Raw genomic sequence first — 19,966 nt, 5'->3', positions numbered from 1 at the left:
TGGCGTCAGTAGCGGACCGATGTTCGAATAGGCCGAAGGCAGCACAACGCGCCAAGATCCGGATGTCACCGTGGTGGTTTCATAGTTGAGAGGCACTTCATCTGCAGTGGGGCGCCGAGATCCGGATGGCACCGAGGTGATGTCTAGCAAGTTGCTGTACTGGTGTGGTCATCCTACAATGCTGAAACTCGGCGTGGGTCGCCCCATTAGCCTGTGAGATGGCGTCAGTAGCGGACCGATGTGCGAATAGGCCGAAGGCAGCACAACGCGCCAAGATCCGGATGTCACCGTGGTGGTTTCATAGTTGAGAGGCACTTCATCTGCAGTGGGGCGCCGAGATCCGGATGGCACCGAGGTGATGTCTAGCAAGTTGCTGTACTTGTGTGGTCATTGTACAATGCTGAAACTCGGCGTGGGTCGCCCCATTAGCCTGTGAGATAGCTGTTCTTTGGATTTGGGCCTGGCTCGTCTGCTGTAGTGGGGCGCCCCTTTACCGTTTCAGTTGCCATTCAGCTGAGTTTCGGCTGCTCTTGATGCTACAGCGACAGGCGGCTGCAACAGGACTCTCAAAATGGCGGCCTGTTCTTTGGATTTGGGCCTGGTCCACTAAAATGGCCCTGGGACACCTTAGAACTCGGACGCTCTATTTTTTTTTCCTTTCCTGTACATGCAAAAAAAGGTAAATGCCCGGTACGTTACACGCTTCATCTGCCACGATGAACTCTCCAGAGGAACCGAAAAAAAATATAGTTGTGGTAACTATACCATGCATCGTCATATGGAGAGGTGGCACCAATTAATTATAGTGCTGCATAAAAGAGAGATTTGGAGGAGAACCCCTGACCTGCTAGTACATTCATCAAAGAAGTGGCACTGAGAGCTTCAGAGGCAAGGGAAACGGTCCCAAATTTTTAGAAGAACTTTGGAAAGATTAAAATGACATGTTTAGATTGTGGCAAATTAATTTCATGTGGACAGATGAGTGTTACTCTAATAAATACAGCATATGAACATCATCATAGTCGATGGTTGGTAGAGACATTTTGACTATATCCTGGACCTGCCCGTCCTCGCCCAAAATGGCGCCGGAATAAATGGGACTCGTAACTCCTTGTTGTGTACTGGTTGCAGAACCTTGAAATCACGAGATACGTATGCAGTTTTGAAGCACATGGCGGGCGGGGACGAGAATTGATTGAATATTTCGACATCCCTATTGATATTAAGTTCTGATGTGTTATTGATTACTGTACTGTTGAAAGTTCGAATTAACGTCACCCATGGTACTTGCCCGCAAATGTATATCTAGATAATTTTATTGTAACTGGCCCTGTCGTATTTTAATTATAAAATGTACGTCCACCGATTCCGTAACTGTTAGACACCTTAGTTCTTGCAACCTAATGGCCCGCCCGTTACGTTCCTCTACAGTGTAAATGTCTACTCATCACATACGATTACAGTTTGCTCCGTGGCCGGCCCACGTGGTTATAGGCTCGTATTTGTATAATGAAATTTTCACAATAAAGGTTTTTAAAAGAAAACATGGTAGTAGTATATACATTGGTAAAGTTTGTAATAATAGTCACTGTTTTAGAATCATTAAAAGGCAAGTGAAATAAAGCAGACCAATTACATGAAGGGTAAAAGGTATAATACGAAGGAACGCAGTAAAGATAAATGGTCAAGGGCTGTTGTGTTTTCTATTCCTGCAACATAAAGTGATCGATAAGAATCTCATATTCAGGCGTATCGGCGACTAAGACAGCAGGTCGACCCTCTTTTGCTCAACGGCTCCATCATGGGACGAAGAAACGCTCTTTTTCTCGAAAAAAGAATATATTTTACTTGCAGGACAGTTGTAAAATTTCCGGGAAAGTACATTAGTCTGGAACATTATAACATATATTTAAGAAAAAATAATGTTCGGAAGTAATGAAAAGCGTAATTTTTAGGTCATATGACCAAGCCTTTCATCATTACAATAAGAAAAGTAAAATGAACCAATGAAAAGTTTTATTAACAAGTCACATGACTTGTTATGCTTACGTTACGCGCTGCGCGCACCGGATGACTTCCGGATGCGCTAACGCGGCGCGTCATATGACGCATTACGCGACAACGCAGGTCCAGAATATAGTCAAAATGTCTCCACCAACCAGCGGTCGGAACACAACCCCTTTCAGCAGGCTAAATAGTTCTGTTAAATGACAACAGAAGGGACAGGCAACAAGAACCATCAGTCAAAGAGGGGAGGGCTAGTTCTTGTCTACCGGGTTACATTGGGGCGCTACCGGAACTGATCGAATTGGTAGTCTACAGTGTTTCTGGATGTTTCAGACTGAAGCTGGGGTTAGCATGAGAGCAGCATCATTTCGTAGCTCCGTCGTGGCCATTCCGCAACCAATCATGGCAGCCGCTCTTTATCGTTATTTTGGGCGGGGTGGGTGGCGGAGCCGAGCTGTTTTGCAGCCATCATTGTGTGGAGTTCAGTTCATCTCACTAGTTTTGTATTTGTCATGAGGGGTTGTTCCTAATGTTTCTATTTTAGCGAGGTCAAAAAGAGATCCCATTAGTGGCCTACTGATTTTGCTCGATTCCTTTTCTTTTTTTTACACGATTTTTCGTTATCTGCAAAGACTAAACAGAGTATTGCGACTCTGTGTTTGTTTGTAAATAGAGAATGAACCAAAGAGAACTAATTCTAAAACAGTAAATACTTGGATAACAATCAATCAAATGGAGAGAGAAGCAGACACGACGGATTACAACGGGGGCAAAGGCCTGCGTTAACTACCTTTCACTATCTGCAAAGAGAGAGTACTCCTAATAGAAATGAGGGGGGGGGCACCATTCAAAGCAGATCAGTGTGCATAAACACGAAAATGTTTTCACTTACCACGTACTTGACATTCGACAGCTTATGATATTTGCTATTAAAAAACCATTGAAATTCACTGAAAAAACCATAGGTTATAGACCATATATAGTTAGGAATTAGCATTTACAAAACCTTGAAAATTCACTGAAAAAACCAAAGGTTATAGACCATATATAGTTAGGAATTAGCATTTAAAAAACCTTATTTTACTCACACAAAACCATTGAAATTCCATATATAGTTAGTTGCACCAACTATATATTGCGCACCCGCAATCCACTGCTGATCATGTCACATATTACATCATTCATGACATGGTCAGTGACATCACTGATGACATCACTGATGACATCTCAAATGACATCACTGATGACATCACTGATGACATCTCATTTGACATCAATGACCACATCACTGATGATATTATTCATGTGACAATACAATGCATCTCTTCACATTTTAATATAACCTCTGTTTCACCCAGTGTTAAAAACAGAGTATAATTTTTGAAACCATTGACACACCAATACTAGTTACTACATACGTACTCACTGATTCCTACGTCTACACACACATTCACTCATTCACCCATACAATCATTCATACATACAATCACTCATGTTTACAACACAATCATATGCACTCATACACCTATACAGACACTCACACTCTGCCACTCATCCATGGAGTTACTCACACACCTAGTCAGTCCTGTAAAGAATCAATCACACTTCCATTTTCTACTCTATACAGTTAAACATAGAGCACCTTACGTTTTCAACCATATACTAACACATACTTACTCTCTTATACAATCATTGATACAAGTACACATTGATCTGTACAGAGTCACACACCTCCCATCCAGCCACACACACACTCAGTCTCCCATGCAAATACTTGGGCAATCAATCAATAACCCATATAGTTACTCATATAGCTACTGATCAACACATGCAGCAGTTTACAGAACAACAGACATAATGATGCACAAATTAAGACAGTTTAGTCACTAACCCATGCACTCAGTGAGACACATTTAATCACTCACTCATACATTCAGTCATGCACCTACTAAATCCTTCGTCCAGACACTTATACATCCACTCATTCTTCAATATGTAAGACATATTTTAACTTTACAGAAACATAGTCACTGGATGTTGTCATCAGTGATGTCATCAGTGATGTCATTTGAGATGTCATCAGTGATGTCATCAGTGATGTCACTGACCATGTCATGAATGATGTAATATGTGACATGATCAGCAGTGGATTGCGGGTGCGCAATATATAGTTAGTGCAACTAACTATATATGGAATTTCAATGGTTTTGTGTGAGTAAAATAAGGTTTTTTAAATGCTAATTCCTAACTATATATGGTCTATAACCTATGGTTTTTTCAGTGAATATATATATATATATATCTATATCTATATCTCTCTATCTCTCTATCTCTCTATCTCTCTATCTCTCTATCTATCTATCCTACTGGCAGTCGCCAGTAGGTAGGTATATATAGTTAGGATTTTTTTCCTATGGGATTTTTGAAAATTCTATGTCGAATAACTTTTGCGTTTGAGGACGGAATTGGCTGAAATTTTCAGGAAAATGGAACATTTTGTTTCTGAGCAGCCCCTGAAAATTTTGGGGGGGGGGGGGGGCGAGAAAAAAGGGGGGTCCTAAAACGCGTTTTTCCCATGCAATTTTCCATAGGGCGGTTGGACTCACTTTTAGCTCGAACGGCTGAATGGATTTCCATGAAACTTGGCAAAATTGTAGATATTGTTTGCCCGATGTGCCTTTGCTAGGTCTCAATATATGTGCTCCAGTGGATTTTGATAAATTAACGTTCAAAAAAATGTATATATCTGTAACAGCGCTCCGGTTAGCGCTCAGGTTCGCGTACCTGACGCGCAACGGAACTTCGCGAAGCGAAGCTGATTGGCTCTCCGGTGTCTGTCAACATTCTAAACAGTCCGGAGCGGCCACCATCTTGTCTCTCGGTAGGATCGAGAGACAAGAGGTGAAGAAAAACGAAGGGGGAAATTAATGAAAGGGGGCAAGGTAGACCCCTCCTGACCCCCTAGGATTGATGAGGGGGCTATAAAGGGTCCCGCGGGGCAAAAAAAATAAATCTGTTTTTTCGCGATAGAGGCGCTACCCGGTACGCGAACCGGTAGCGTAACGGGAGTCCGCCATCTTGTGTTTCGGTCGAATTTAATCACAAGATGGAGGAAAAACAATGTGGGAAATGGGTATAAGGGGGCACGGGAGACGTATCCTGACCCCCTAGGTTTTCTGAGGGTGGCTGAGGAGGCCCATATATGCGAAAAAAACCACCACATTTTTTTTCAAATTTTCGCGCGGTTATAAGACGCATTACGCGGCAACGCGATACGTCGCGTTTACGCGACGCGTCACGATGTTGTTTTGTAACGCGGCAGTTGCGCTAACGGAACGTTTACCGGTTCGCGGACCGGGTCGCGGCAACAAATTGAGCTAACGGGAAGCTACCCGGTGCGCGGACCGGTAGCGAAACAATAAAAATATATATATATACATAAAAAATTATATTAAATACATATAAAATATATTTTTCCTTTAAAAAAAGAATACATATAACAGCTTTTAATATTTGCTATTAAAAAACCATTGAAATTCACTGAAAAAACCATAGGTTATAGACCATATATAGTTAGGAATTAGCATTTACAAAACCTTGAAAATTCACTGAAAAAACCATAGGTTATACACCATATATAGTTAGGAATTAGCATTTACAAAACCTTATTTTACTCACACAAAACCATTGAAATTCGCATATATAGTTAGTTGCACTAACTATATATCGCGCACCCGCAATCCACTGCTGATCATGTCACATATTACATCATTCATGACATGGTCAGTGACATCACTGATGACATCTCAAATGACATCACTGATGACATCACTGATGACATCTCAAATGACATCACTGATGACATCATTGATGACATCTCAAATGACATCACTGATGACATCTCATTTGACATTACTGATCACATCACTGATGACATCATTCATGTGATAATGCGATGAACCTCTTCAGACTCTAATATAACCTTAGATACACTCAGTGTAAACAGACACTCACAGACTGTCACTCATCCATGAAGTTACACACACACCTAGTCAGTCATGCAAAGAATCAATCACACCTCCATTTTCTCAACTATACAGTTATACACACCTTACTTATTCAAACATATACGAACACATATTTACTCTCTTATACAATCCTGGATACAAGTTCACAATGATCCATACAGCCACTCACACATTCACTGGCTGTTATGCACATTTATTTATATATGTCAACTCTCACATGTACTGTGTTTTACATATGTACTTACTTTGACATGTAGCACTGAGATATCCATTCACTCACCAATACACTCATGCACACAGTCAACCGCCCATACAGATGTTTCCACATGCACTTTTGAACCCATACATCTAGTGAATCAACTGCTCACACATCTATGCACAGTCATACACCTCCCAGCCATACATACACACTCTGTCTCCCATACAAATACTTGGGCAACCAATCAATAACCCATATAGTTAATCATATAGCTAATGATTAACACATGCAGCAGTTTCCAGAACAACAGACATAATGATGCACAAATTAAGACAGTTTAGTCACTAACCCATGCACTCAGTGAGACACATTTAATCACTCTCATACAGTCAGTCATGCACCTACTAAATCCTTCATCCAGACACTTATAAATCCACTCATTCTTCAATATGTAAGACATATTTTAACTTTACAGAAACATACAGTCACTGGATGTAGTCATCAGTGATGTCATCAGTGATGTCATTTGAGATGTCATCAGTGATGTCATCAGTGATGTCACTGACCATGTCATGAATGATGTAATATGTGACATGATCAGCAGTGGATTGCGGGTGTGCGATATATAGTTAGTGCAACTAACTATATATGCGATTTTCAATGGTTTTGTGTGAGTAAAATAAGGTTTTGTAAATGCTAATTCCTAACTATATATGGTGTATAACCTATGGTTTTTTCAGTGAATATATATATATATATATATATTACCGCCAGTAGGTAATATATATATATATATATATATATATATATATATATATATATATATATATATTACCTACTGGCGGTCGCCAGTAGGTATATATAGTTAGGATTTTTTCTCTATGGGATTTTTGAAAATTCTATGTCTAATAACTTTGGCGTTTGTGGACGGAATTGGCTGAAATTTTCAGGAAAATGGAACATCTTGTTTCTGAGCAGCCCCTGAAAATTTGGGGGGGTTCGTCAAGGGGGGGCCGAGAAAAAAGGGGGGTCCCAAAACGTGTTTTTAACATTGAGTTTTCCATAGGGCATCTGAGGAAGGCGCAGGAGCGCCGAAATGCATTATGCCTGCATTGTCCCATTAAAGGTTTCCAACCGGACCCCCGTGTGGCTTCTTACTTCTCTTGAAACCGGAGTGGTATGTTTTGGATATTTTGCACGCGGGCCAGTGGCGTGCTAAAGAGGCCCCGTTTTGACAAGAGGCTGGAGTTTTTTGCTGGCTCAGCTTTTGCTGTTCTTCTGACTGCTACCATGGATTTGGTAACTCCGGCCCGCCAGTAAGTGTTGACGCGGGACAGGGCTTCTGCCAGGAGCAGCTCGTGACTTCACGAGGGTGAGGGAATCACTGTATCCCTTCCTGTGGCCCGCCTGCAGTCTTCACCATGGGCTCAAAACGTCAGTGGGGACCCAAGGAAACCCGAGGGCAATATTCATCCTAACGAGGCCATCCATCTGGACATCGCTCGCCTTGCCCCCAACATCAGGACTATTCCAGGCAGTCATCTTCCACCCCCCAACACAGCCCTGTTCCCTGTGGTGAATTCTGGGAGCTGTAGTTTGTGGCTACGAACTACAGTGGGCGTGAGGTCACATGATCGTGGGGTGGAGCTCCCCAACCAATGGGAGCAAAGCAGGAGGTTAATGAAGGTGGGGATGTAACTGGACCTTGTTTGCAGAGGCATCTGAGGAAGGCGCAGGAGCGCCGAAATGCATTATGCCTGCATTGTCCCATTAAAGGTTTCCAACCGGACCCCCGTGTGGCTTCTTACTTCTCTTGAAACCGGAGTGGTATGTTTTGGATATTTTGCACGCGGGCCAGTGGCGTGCTAAAGAGGCCCCGTTTTGACAAGAGGCTGGAGTTTTTTGCTGGCTCAGCTTTTGCTGTTCTTCTGACTGCTACCATGGATTTGGTAACTCCGGCCCGCCAGTAAGTGTTGACGCGGGACAGGGCTTCTGCCAGGAGCAGCTCGTGACTTCAGGAGGGTGAGGGAATCACTGTATCCCTTCCTGTGGCCCGCCTGCAGTCTTCACCATGGGCTCAAAACGTCAGTGGGGACCCAAGGAAACCCGAGGGCAATATTCATCCTAACGAGGCCATCCATCTGGACATCGCTCGCCTTGCCCCCAACATCAGGACTATTCCAGGCAGTCATCTTCCACCCCCCAACACAGCCCTGTTCCCTGTGGTGAATTCTGGGAGCTGTAGTTTGTGGCTACGAACTACAGTGGGCGTGAGGTCACATGATCGTGGGGTGGAGCTCCCCAACCAATGGGAGCAAAGCAGGAGGTTAATGAAGGTGGGGATGTAACTGGACCTTGTTTGCAGAGGCATCTGAGGAAGGCGCAGGAGCGCCGAAATGCATTATGCCTGCATTGTCCCATTAAAGGTTTCCAACCGGACCCCCGTGTGGCTTCTTACTTCTCTTGAAACCGGAGTGGTATGTTTTGGATATTTTGCACGCGGGCCAGTGGCGTGCTAAAGAGGCCCCGTTTTGACAAGAGGCTGGAGTTTTTTGCTGGCTCAGCTTTTGCTGTTCTTCTGACTGCTACCATGGATTTGGTAACTCCGGCCCGCCAGTAAGTGTTGGCGCGGGACAGGGCTTCTGCCAGGAGCAGCTCGTGACTTCACGAGGGTGAGGGAATCACTGTATCCCTTCCTGTGGCCCGCCTGCAGTCTTCACCATGGGCTCAAAACGTCAGTGGGGACCCAAGGAAACCCGAGGGCAATATTCATCCTAACGAGGCCATCCATCTGGACATCGCTCGCCTTGCCCCCAACATCAGGACTATTCCAGGCAGTCATCTTCCACCCCCCAACACAGCCCTGTTCCCTGTGGTGAATTCTGGGAGCTGTAGTTTGTGGCTACGAACTACAGTGGGCGTGAGGTCACATGATCGTGGGGTGGAGCTCCCCAACCAATGGGAGCAAAGCAGGAGGTTAATGAAGGTGGGGATGTAACTGGACCTTGCTTGCAGAGGCATCTGAGGAAGGCGCAGGAGCGCCGAAATGCATTATGCCTGCATTGTCCCATTAAAGGTTTCCAACCGGACCCCCGTGTGGCTTCTTACTTCTCTTGAAACCGGAGTGGTATGTTTTGGATATTTTGCACGCGGGCCAGTGGCGTGCTAAAGAGGCCCCGTTTTGACAAGAGGCTGGAGTTTTTTGCTGGCTCAGCTTTTGCTGTTCTTCTGACTGCTACCATGGATTTGGTAACTCCGGCCCGCCAGTAAGTGTTGACGCGGGACAGGGCTTCTGCCAGGAGCAGCTCGTGACTTCACGAGGGTGAGGGAATCACTGTATCCCTTCCTGTGGCCCGCCTGCAGTCTTCACCATGGGCTCAAAACGTCAGTGGGGACCCAAGGAAACCCGAGGGCAATATTCATCCTAACGAGGCCATCCATCTGGACATCGCTCGCCTTGCCCCCAACATCAGGACTATTCCAGGCAGTCATCTTCCACCCCCCAACACAGCCCTGTTCCCTGTGGTAAATTCTGGGAGCTGTAGTTTGTGGCTACGAACTACAGTGGGCGTGAGGTCACATGATCGTGGGGTGGAGCTCCCCAACCAATGGGAGCAAAGCAGGAGGTTAATGAAGGTGGGAATGTAACTGGACCTTGTTTGCAGAGGCATCTGAGGAAGGCGCAGGAGCGCCGAAATGCATTATGCCTGCATTGTCCCATTAAAGGTTTCCAACCGGACCCCCGTGTGGCTTCTTACTTCTCTTGAAACCGGAGTGGTATGTTTTGGATATATATATATATATACATATATATATATATATATATATATATATTACCGCCAGTAGGTAATATATATATATATATATATATATATATATATATATATATATATATATATATATATATATATATATATATATATTACCTACTGGCGGTCGCCAGTAGGTATATATAGTTAGGATTTTTTCTCTATGGGATTTTTGAAAATTCTATGTCTAATAACTTTGGCGTTTGTGGACGGAATTGGCTGAAATTTTCAGGAAAATGGAACATCTTGTTTCTGAGCAGCCCCTGAAAATTTGGGGGGGTTCGTCAAGGGGGGGCCGAGAAAAAAGGGGGGTCCCAAAACGTGTTTTTAACATTGAGTTTTCCATAGGGCATCTGAGGAAGGCGCAGGAGCGCCGAAATGCATTATGCCTGCATTGTCCCATTAAAGGTTTCCAACCGGACCCCCGTGTGGCTTCTTACTTCTCTTGAAACCGGAGTGGTATGTTTTGGATATTTTGCACGCGGGCCAGTGGCGTGCTAAAGAGGCCCCGTTTTGACAAGAGGCTGGAGTTTTTTGCTGGCTCAGCTTTTGCTGTTCTTCTGACTGCTACCATGGATTTGGTAACTCCGGCCCGCCAGTAAGTGTTGACGCGGGACAGGGCTTCTGCCAGGAGCAGCTCGTGACTTCACGAGGGTGAGGGAATCACTGTATCCCTTCCTGTGGCCCGCCTGCAGTCTTCACCATGGGCTCAAAACGTCAGTGGGGACCCAAGGAAACCCGAGGGCAATATTCATCCTAACGAGGCCATCCATCTGGACATTGCTCGCCTTGCCCCCAACATCAGGACTATTCCAGGCAGTCATCTTCCACCCCCCAACACAGCCCTGTTCCCTGTGGTGAATTCTGGGAGCTGTAGTTTGTGGCTACGAACTACAGTGGGCGTGAGGTCACATGATCGTGGGGTGGAGCTCCCCAACCAATGGGAGCAAAGCAGGAGGTTAATGAAGGTGGGGATGTAACTGGACCTTGTTTGCAGAGGCATCTGAGGAAGGCGCAGGAGCGCCGAAATGCATTATGCCTGCATTGTCCCATTAAAGGTTTCCAACCGGACCCCCGTGTGGCTTCTTACTTCTCTTGAAACCGGAGTGGTATGTTTTGGATATTTTGCACGCGGGCCAGTGGCGTGCTAAAGAGGCCCCGTTTTGACAAGAGGCTGGAGTTTTTTGCTGGCTCAGCTTTTGCTGTTCTTCTGACTGCTACCATGGATTTGGTAACTCCGGCCCGCCAGTAAGTGTTGACGCGGGACAGGGCTTCTGCCAGGAGCAGCTCGTGACTTCACGAGGGTGAGGGAATCACTGTATCCCTTCCTGTGGCCCGCCTGCAGTCTTCACCATGGGCTCAAAACGTCAGTGGGGACCCAAGGAAACCCGAGGGCAATATTCATCCTAACGAGGCCATCCATCTGGACATCGCTCGCCTTGCCCCCAACATCAGGACTATTCCAGGCAGTCATCTTCCACCCCCCAACACAGCCCTGTTCCCTGTGGTAAATTCTGGGAGCTGTAGTTTGTGGCTACGAACTACAGTGGGCGTGAGGTCACATGATCGTGGGGTGGAGCTCCCCAACCAATGGGAGCAAAGCAGGAGGTTAATGAAGGTGGGAATGTAACTGGACCTTGTTTGCAGAGGCATCTGAGGAAGGCGCAGGAGCGCCGAAATGCATTATGCCTGCATTGTCCCATTAAAGGTTTCCAACCGGACCCCCGTGTGGCTTCTTACTTCTCTTGAAACCGGAGTGGTATGTTTTGGATATATATATATATATACATATATATATATATATATATATATATATATTACCGCCAGTAGGTAATATATATATATATATATATATATATATATATATATATATATATATATATATATTACCTACTGGCGGTCGCCAGTAGGTATATATAGTTAGGATTTTTTCTCTATGGGATTTTTGAAAATTCTATGTCTAATAACTTTGGCGTTTGTGGACGGAATTGGCTGAAATTTTCAGGAAAATGGAACATCTTGTTTCTGAGCAGCCCCTGTAAATTTGGGGGGGTTCGTCAAGGGGGGGCCGAGAAAAAAGGGGGGTCCCAAAACGTGTTTTTAACATTGAGTTTTCCATAGGGCGGTTGGCCTCACTTTTAGCCCGAACGGCTGAATGGATTTGCACGAAACTTGGCAAAATTGTAGGGACTGGTAGCCCGATGTGCCTTTGCTAGGTCTCAATATATGTGCTCCAGTGGATTTTGAGAAATTAACGTTAAAAAAAAGATATATATCTGTAACAGCGGACCGGGCAGCGCTCCAGTTCGCGTACTTTTCGCGTTACGGAGCTTTGTGAAGCGAAGCTGATTGGTTCTCCGGCGTCTGTAAACATTCCAAACAGTCCGAAGCGGCCGCCATCTTGTCTCTCGGTAGGATCGAGAGACAAGAGGAGGCCAAAGCGAAGGGGCAAATGACCATAAGGGGGCATAGTAGATCCTCCCTGACCCCCTAGGTTTGATGTGGAGGTTTTAAAAGGGCCCCGCGGGGCAAAAAAATAAAAAATAATAATCGAACGGCTGAATGGATTTGCACGAAACTTGGCAAAATTGTAGGGACTGGTAGCCCGATGTGCCTTTGCTAGGTCTCAATATATGTGCTCCAGTGGATTTTGAGAAATTAACGTTCAAAAAAAGATATATATCTGTAACAGCGCTCCGCTTCGCGTACTTTTCGCGTTACGGAGCTTTGCGAAGCTGATTGGTTCTCCGGCGTCTGTAAACATTCCAAACAGTCCGTAGCGGCCGCCATCTTGTCTCTCGGTAGGATCGAGAGACAAGAGGAGGCCAAAGCGAAGGGGCAAATGACCATAAGGGGGCATAGTAGATCCTCCCTGACCTCTTAGGTTTGATGTACCATTTTGCCAAGTTTGGTGTAATTCCGTTCAGCCATTCAGGCTGTAGACGTATCTAAATGTCCTATGGAAAATTGCATGGGGAAAACACATTTGAAAGTGTTGAAATTTAGAACTAATTAAAATGTTACTTTGGTTTTGTATTTGTGTGTGATGAAAGTTAATTGGTTATGTATATATCTAAAATGAGAGGAAACCACAGCCATTTTGTGATACTACTGTCTGAGGTACATTTGTGAGGAATTTTTGGTGCTCAATTTCTGGTGTTTGATTTACACAGTACTAACACTTCTCCTACTTTTAAAAAGGTGAGTTGTTAATTTGTAAGGGGAACTATGTTGTACACTTTAAGATAATTTGAAAAATGTTTTCTGTTATTTATTTACAGTCCTTTTGTTATACTAAATACTTGATAAAGTTAGTTTTATATTATGTATTACTAAAAACGATAAATGAAAGTGATTATTTTTTTCTGCAATTTACAGCAAGCAATTTCAAAATAAAATGGATCACAATGAAGAGACCGTGGCAATTTCTTTTGAATTATCCACTACATTTATTGAAATTGACAGCACCAATAATGAAATATTCTCACAAGGAGGAGATGACTTGAATGATTTTTTTGATCAATCTCTTGATGGCGAATTTATCGAATGTTTGGAGACCATAGAGTTACAAGAATCATCATTGCAGACTTTTCATGAGGAGATTCCTGATGAGATGATTGAAGAGGAAATTCCTGATGAGGACATGTTACTAGTTCTTTCAAATTATGAAAATTCAGAAGAATAAATTTATATTTAGAAATCAAAAATTGTTTGAGACATTATTCATTTTTATTTTTAATTTATGAGGTTGCAGCGAAGTGATTGTAGTATAAAATGAGACTTATAGTATAGAGTGCAACATTTTTATGTTACATGGTAAGTTTACTCATATTTACTTCTCTTCTCCCACTATATTATCTCCAATGTGTATTTGACATCTCTTCTTCATCTCCGGCCTCCTTTCTCTCACTGTCTGTCTCTGATGCATCCTATCGCTGCCATTTTGTGTAATTACAGAAGAGAGTAAAATAAAATAGTTCGGAACGTGAAAAGGGGGCAAAGTAGAGTACCCCTCACCCCCTAGGCCTTCTCAGGCGGTCCCAAAAGGATCAGTTCCTGCTTTCCTGAGAGATTATGGTATGAGTTCCATATACCACAATAACTTGCATTACAACATGCAAGATATCTATCTCCTATTACCAACTTTTGGAGATATTCGCGCTAAGCGCGAATATCTCCAAAAACTAACACCTGCCCTGAGCAGTTCTTAGCCATGTCATCCAATGGGAGGTGGATAACATGGCTAAGAACATTAGCTCGGTAATGCATGAATATCGCTGACTTTTTAGCGATATTCATGCATTGCGGCCGTTTTTTATCGCATTTGCGATAAACCTTGATAATAGCAAGGTTTATCTGAGATAATTTCTGACGATGCTTAGCGGTAAAAAATTCGTTGCTAAGCATCGTTAGCGATAAATATCGCTTAACTTTGGTAATATGCACCAACGTCTGTTAACGTTCGATTCGAAGGAAATGAGGAAGTGTTGAAAAACATTGTCTGCGCCATCTTGCCTTTTTTCAAATGCCACACTTTTGTCGTGCACGGCAGCCATTTTAGATGCCTTGACCAGACCCACTCTCTGCACGCTGTCGATCCGTAGCATGGCTCCCCACCCTCGCAAGCATCTTCCCCAGGCACTGGTCACCCCCGCTCTCTGTCTTATGCATGGGCAATAAACCTCACCCCATCTGCGCTGCTCTTCCCTGAGAATCACACTCTGTGTCCGCCCGACACCTCCCTTTCGCCCTATTCACTACCGCACCCTCTGACACTCCTCTTCCTCTGTGTCCGATTGTCCAGGCCGGTCCCAGGCTATCAGCTAGCCCTGCAGATGTAGTTTATGGCCCCAGCTGTAAAGAATCACCCCTCTTCAAAGGAGTTATAGTAGATCAAGGCCCACACCCGATGAGATCCGTCACACCACACGCGTTCCTACTATCTGAAAACCATCCTGTATTGTGATTGGGGAGGGGACCGAGCCTGAAGCGGAAGATTCCAGGGATGACTCTTTGTACATCAAAGTTTTTACAATTATGTGTCACATTAAAAATATATAGCACTCCAACAAAGTAGTAGGAATATAAAACTTTAATAACTTATAAATATATACAACAAAACAAAAACAGTAAAAACATTTAAACATTTTTAGGGAAAAAGAAGGAACAATGGTCAGTAGCGGTCGGTTGTGCGAATAGTCCCAAGGCAGCACAACGTCCAGATTTCTGGACAGCACCCAGGTGATGTTGCCTGGGTGCCGCACTGATTTGGGTATCCGGGGTGGTGCGTCCCGGAGGGTGAGTCGTCAGTAGCGGTCTGTTGTGCGAATAGTTCCAAGGCAGCAGAACGCGCTGAAATCTGGATGGCACCAAGGTGATGTCCAGTAAGTTGCCGCCCACCAAATAACGGCATGGGGCGCCGCGGGGTGGGGGGGGCTTGGCAGTCCAAAGTTCCGTTAAAAGGGCAAAGGAAAGGATCGGTGGTTTGAACCATCAGTCAAAAAGGGGAGGGGGTGCAACAATTTTTCCCACCGGGTCACACTGTGCTTTCACCGGAACTGAGGTCTGCAGGATTCTAGTCATTCAAACTGAGGCTGGCACCAGCATGGGAGCGCCGACGTCCCGCGGCTACAGTTTCGTCACTCCACGGGCGATCATGGCAGTCATTCCCCATCGGGGGTGTCTGCGGGGGTCGGGGACTCCCGCGGCTCCTCTAGAATCTTCAAGGTCGTGGAGGACTATGGTGGTGGAGTCAACCAGTGACCGGGCCATTTCTTTATGCTGGGCCCGCTCTTGCCAGGTCGACCGCCATTTTGAGAGTTCGGTAGCTACCGGCGATCGCGGGGTCAAATGAGCGGACGGGCTCCACCCTGCTGGGCGAGACGTTGCAGCATCGCCACAGTGGAAGAACCCTTTTCCGGGCGCCTGGAGCGCTGAGGGTGCAGCTGGGAAGCCTCCACCTAGGGAGGCGGGAGAGGCCTGTTCGCACCGTCTCTCCCTCCCAGTGCACCCCACGGCGTCTCGCTTGACATTTGTTATGGCCGGACCAGGCGATGAGGACGGGGGGGGGGGTCGGAGGCATGTGCAAGACATCCCCCCCCAGTGTTGTCGCAGCCATTATAAAAGAAAGAAGAAATGTCCGGTCCGTCTTTGGGCCGGACCACCGGTGGATGGCGGCCGGACGCCCTTTGCTCTGGCCCCATGAACGGGTTCCTTGGCTCATCCGGTGGGGCAGGCCTTGGCGTGTGGTGCCTCTCCTGGGCCTTTCGTGCAGTGGCCTCTCCACTCCCAGGCCCTCCATGGATGCTGGCCCAGACTGGGAGAGAGAGGGTCTAACCTGCAATTCTCCAGGGTTACCGCCACCGCGGCCGGATCCCGTCGGCCTCGGCCTCTGGTTGATGGTGGCCGGACTGGGAGAGAGAGGGGAGGGTCGAGGACACAGACATTCCCCCCCTTGCAACTCTCCAGGGTTGTCGTAGCAATCCCCCTGGACGGGTGCCATTGGCCTCGGCCTTTCCTCCGGCTACACCCTACGTGATGATCTTCTGCCGACGGTTGGCAGCAGGACCCGCCTTATATGTGTTGCTTCCGGCTGGGCGTAGCCGGAAACCTGTTGCACTTTGGAAGTTTCCAGAATGGGGCGGATGTCTGCTGACTTGTATCTTTCCCAGTTTGCCGTTATTTGGCCGTGGCAGGCGGTGGGACAGACACGTTTTGGGGCAGTGAGGGACGATGAAGCCTCGTTGCCTTGTGGCCGTTGCAATGTCACACTTGGTTTCTCTTACTGTTTTCAGGTTTCTTATTACGGGCTTACTTCTAACGTTTCTTGTTTCTAGGACAATAATAGGTTTTATCATTACGTATTGTTATCGTTTCTTTGTTTGTTATTTAATAAAAAGTTCATCAGTGGCCTACTGATTTTCGTTTTCCTATTCCTTTCTTTCCAGGTTGTTTCATGCTAAAGTTTCTGTTAACAGGATACAGTGATCACTTCGTTATTATTGCATATGTCCTTTTCACTAGGGGTGCTCTCTGGTCGGGCCAGATGACCTATCTCTAGTAAATGGTCCGGGTGAAACAGGTGAATCAATCAGTGGGGTGTAGATAGGCATGACAGATTACAACGGGGGAGAAAGGTCGGCATTACCTACCCTTTCACTACTTGCAAAGATTTTCCTACGTTTATTTGCAAACAGGGAATACCTCCAAAAAGAACCAATTCCCAAACAGTCAATGTTCGGGCAAACAATCAATCAATGAGGAACGAAATAGGCACGACGTGTTGAAGGTTTGTGTTACCTACCCTTCACTATCTGCAAAGGGAGAGAGAATATTCCTATTCTTCCTCGTTTGCAGGCAGAGAAGATCCTTAAGAGAACCAACTTCGAACAATTCAATGCTCGATTCAAACAATCAACAAGGGGTACTGTGAACACAAATGAACGCCGCTTATGTACATACACATTGCTATTTTGAACAGGTTGTTCCTAATGTTTCTATTTTAGCGAGGTCAAAAAGAGATCCCATTAGTGGCCTACTGATTTTGCTCGATTCCTTTTGTTTTTTTACACGATTTTTCGCTATCTGCAAAGACTAAACAGAGTATTGCGACTCTGTGCTTGTTTGTAAATAGAGAATGAACCAAAGAGAACCAATTCTAAAACAGTAAATGCTTGGATAACAATCAATCAAATGGAGAGAGAAGCAGGCACGACGGATTACAACGGGGGCAAAGGCCTGCGTTAACTACCCTTCACTATCTGCAAAGAGAGAGTACTCCTAATAGAAATGAGGGGGGGGGGGCAGCATTCAAAGCAGATCAGTGTGCATAAACACGAAAATGTTTTTACTTACCACGTACTTGACATTCGACAGCTTATGATATTTGCTATTAAAAAACCATTGAAATTCACTGAAAAAACCATAGGTTAGAGACCATATATAGTTAGGAATTAGCATTTAAAAAACCTTGAAAATTCACTGAAAAAACCATAGGTTATAGACCATATATAGTTAGGAATTAGCATTTAAAAAACCTTATTTTACTCACACAAAACCATTGAAATTCCATATATAGTTAGTTGCACTAACTATATATTTCGCGCACCCGCAATCCACTGCTGATGATGTCACATATTACATCATTCATGACATGGTCAGTGACATCACTGATGACATCACTGATGACATCTCAAATGACATCACTGATGACATCACTGATGACATCTCATTTGACATCATTCTTGTGCTAATACGATAAACCTCTTCAGACTCTAATGTAACCTTAGATACACTCAGTGTATACAGACACTCACAGACTGTCACTCATCCATGGAGTTACTCACACACCTAGTCAGTCATGCAAAGAATCAATCACACCTCCATTTCCTCAACTATACAGTTATACACACCTTACTTATTCAAACATATACTAACACATATTTACTCTCTTATACAATCCCTGATACAAGTTCACAATGATCCATACAGCCACTCACACATTCACTGGCTCTTATGCACAGTTATTTATATATGTCAACTCTCACATGTACTGTGTTTTACATATGTACTTACTTTGACATGTAGCACTGAGATATCCATTCACTCACCAATACACTCATGCACACAGTCAACCGCCCATACAGCTGTTTCCACATGCACTTTTGAACCCATACATCTAGTGAATCAACTGCTCACACATCTATGCACAGAGTCATACACCTCCCAGCCACCCACACACACACTCAGTCTCCCATACAAATACTTGGGCAACCAATCAATAACCCATATAGTTACTCATATAGCTACTGATCAACACATGCAGCAGTTTACAGAACAACAGACATAATGATGCACAAATTAAGACAGTTTAGTCACTAACCCATGCACTCAGTGAGACACATTTAATCACTCACTCATACAGTCAGTCATGCACCTACTAAATCCTTCATCCAGACACTTATACATCCACTCATTCTTCAATATGTAAGACATATTTTAACTTTACAGAAACATACAGTCACTGGATGTTGTCATCAGTGATGTCATCAGTGATGTCATTTGAGATGTCATCAGTGATGTCATCAGTGATGTCACTGACCATGTCATGAATGATGTAATATGTGACATCATCAGCAGTGGATTGCGGGTGCGCGAAATATATAGTTAGTGCAACTAACTATATATGGAATTTCAATAGTTTTGTGTGAGTAAAATAAGGTTTTTTAAATGCTAATTCCTAACTATATATGGTCTATAACCTATGGTTTTTTCAGTGAATATATATATATATATATATATATATATATATATATACTAGCAGCCCGTCCCGACCTTGTCCGGGTGCAACAGGCTTCCCCGACCCCCGGCCGCCCCGACATTGTGCAGCAGCCCGGGCCCCCGCCCGGCCCGTCCCCCGCCTGCCCCGACCCCCGCCTGCCCGGTCCCCCACCTGCCCCGACATGTGTCCCCTTACCTGAGCCGCCACTCCTCCCGCCTGTCGGCTGCTCGCACCGCCGCTGGCCTGTCCGCTGTGTCCGCTGCTCACCCCGCCGCTAGCCTGTCCGCTGCTTCTCACGTCACGGCTCCTCCCCCCCGCCATGTCCGCCGCTCCTCGTTGCGCTCCTGGACGCCGCTCCTCCCCGCGCTCCTGACGTGAGCATGCACGTCGCGGCCGGCTCTACTTCGGAGGGACTACTTTTTTTTTTACTGTAAATTTTTTAAATAACGTTTTTTTTAAATTTATATAGCCTATAACCATCTACACACCCTGACGATTCCAACGGTGTATCGGGTGTGTGGATTGGCGCTGTGGTTCCCGAGTTTACCCGCCTCAAAGGCTGAAAGTTCTTCCTTTGTTATAGTAGTATAGATATATATATATATATATATACAAGATTTGGAAACGAGAGAAAACCTACCAG

Source organism: Lissotriton helveticus, chromosome 3_1, assembly GCF_964261635.1.
Source record: "Lissotriton helveticus chromosome 3_1, aLisHel1.1, whole genome shotgun sequence".
NCBI lineage: Eukaryota > Metazoa > Chordata > Amphibia > Caudata > Salamandridae > Lissotriton > Lissotriton helveticus.
This window is presented reverse-complemented; position numbering follows the sequence as displayed.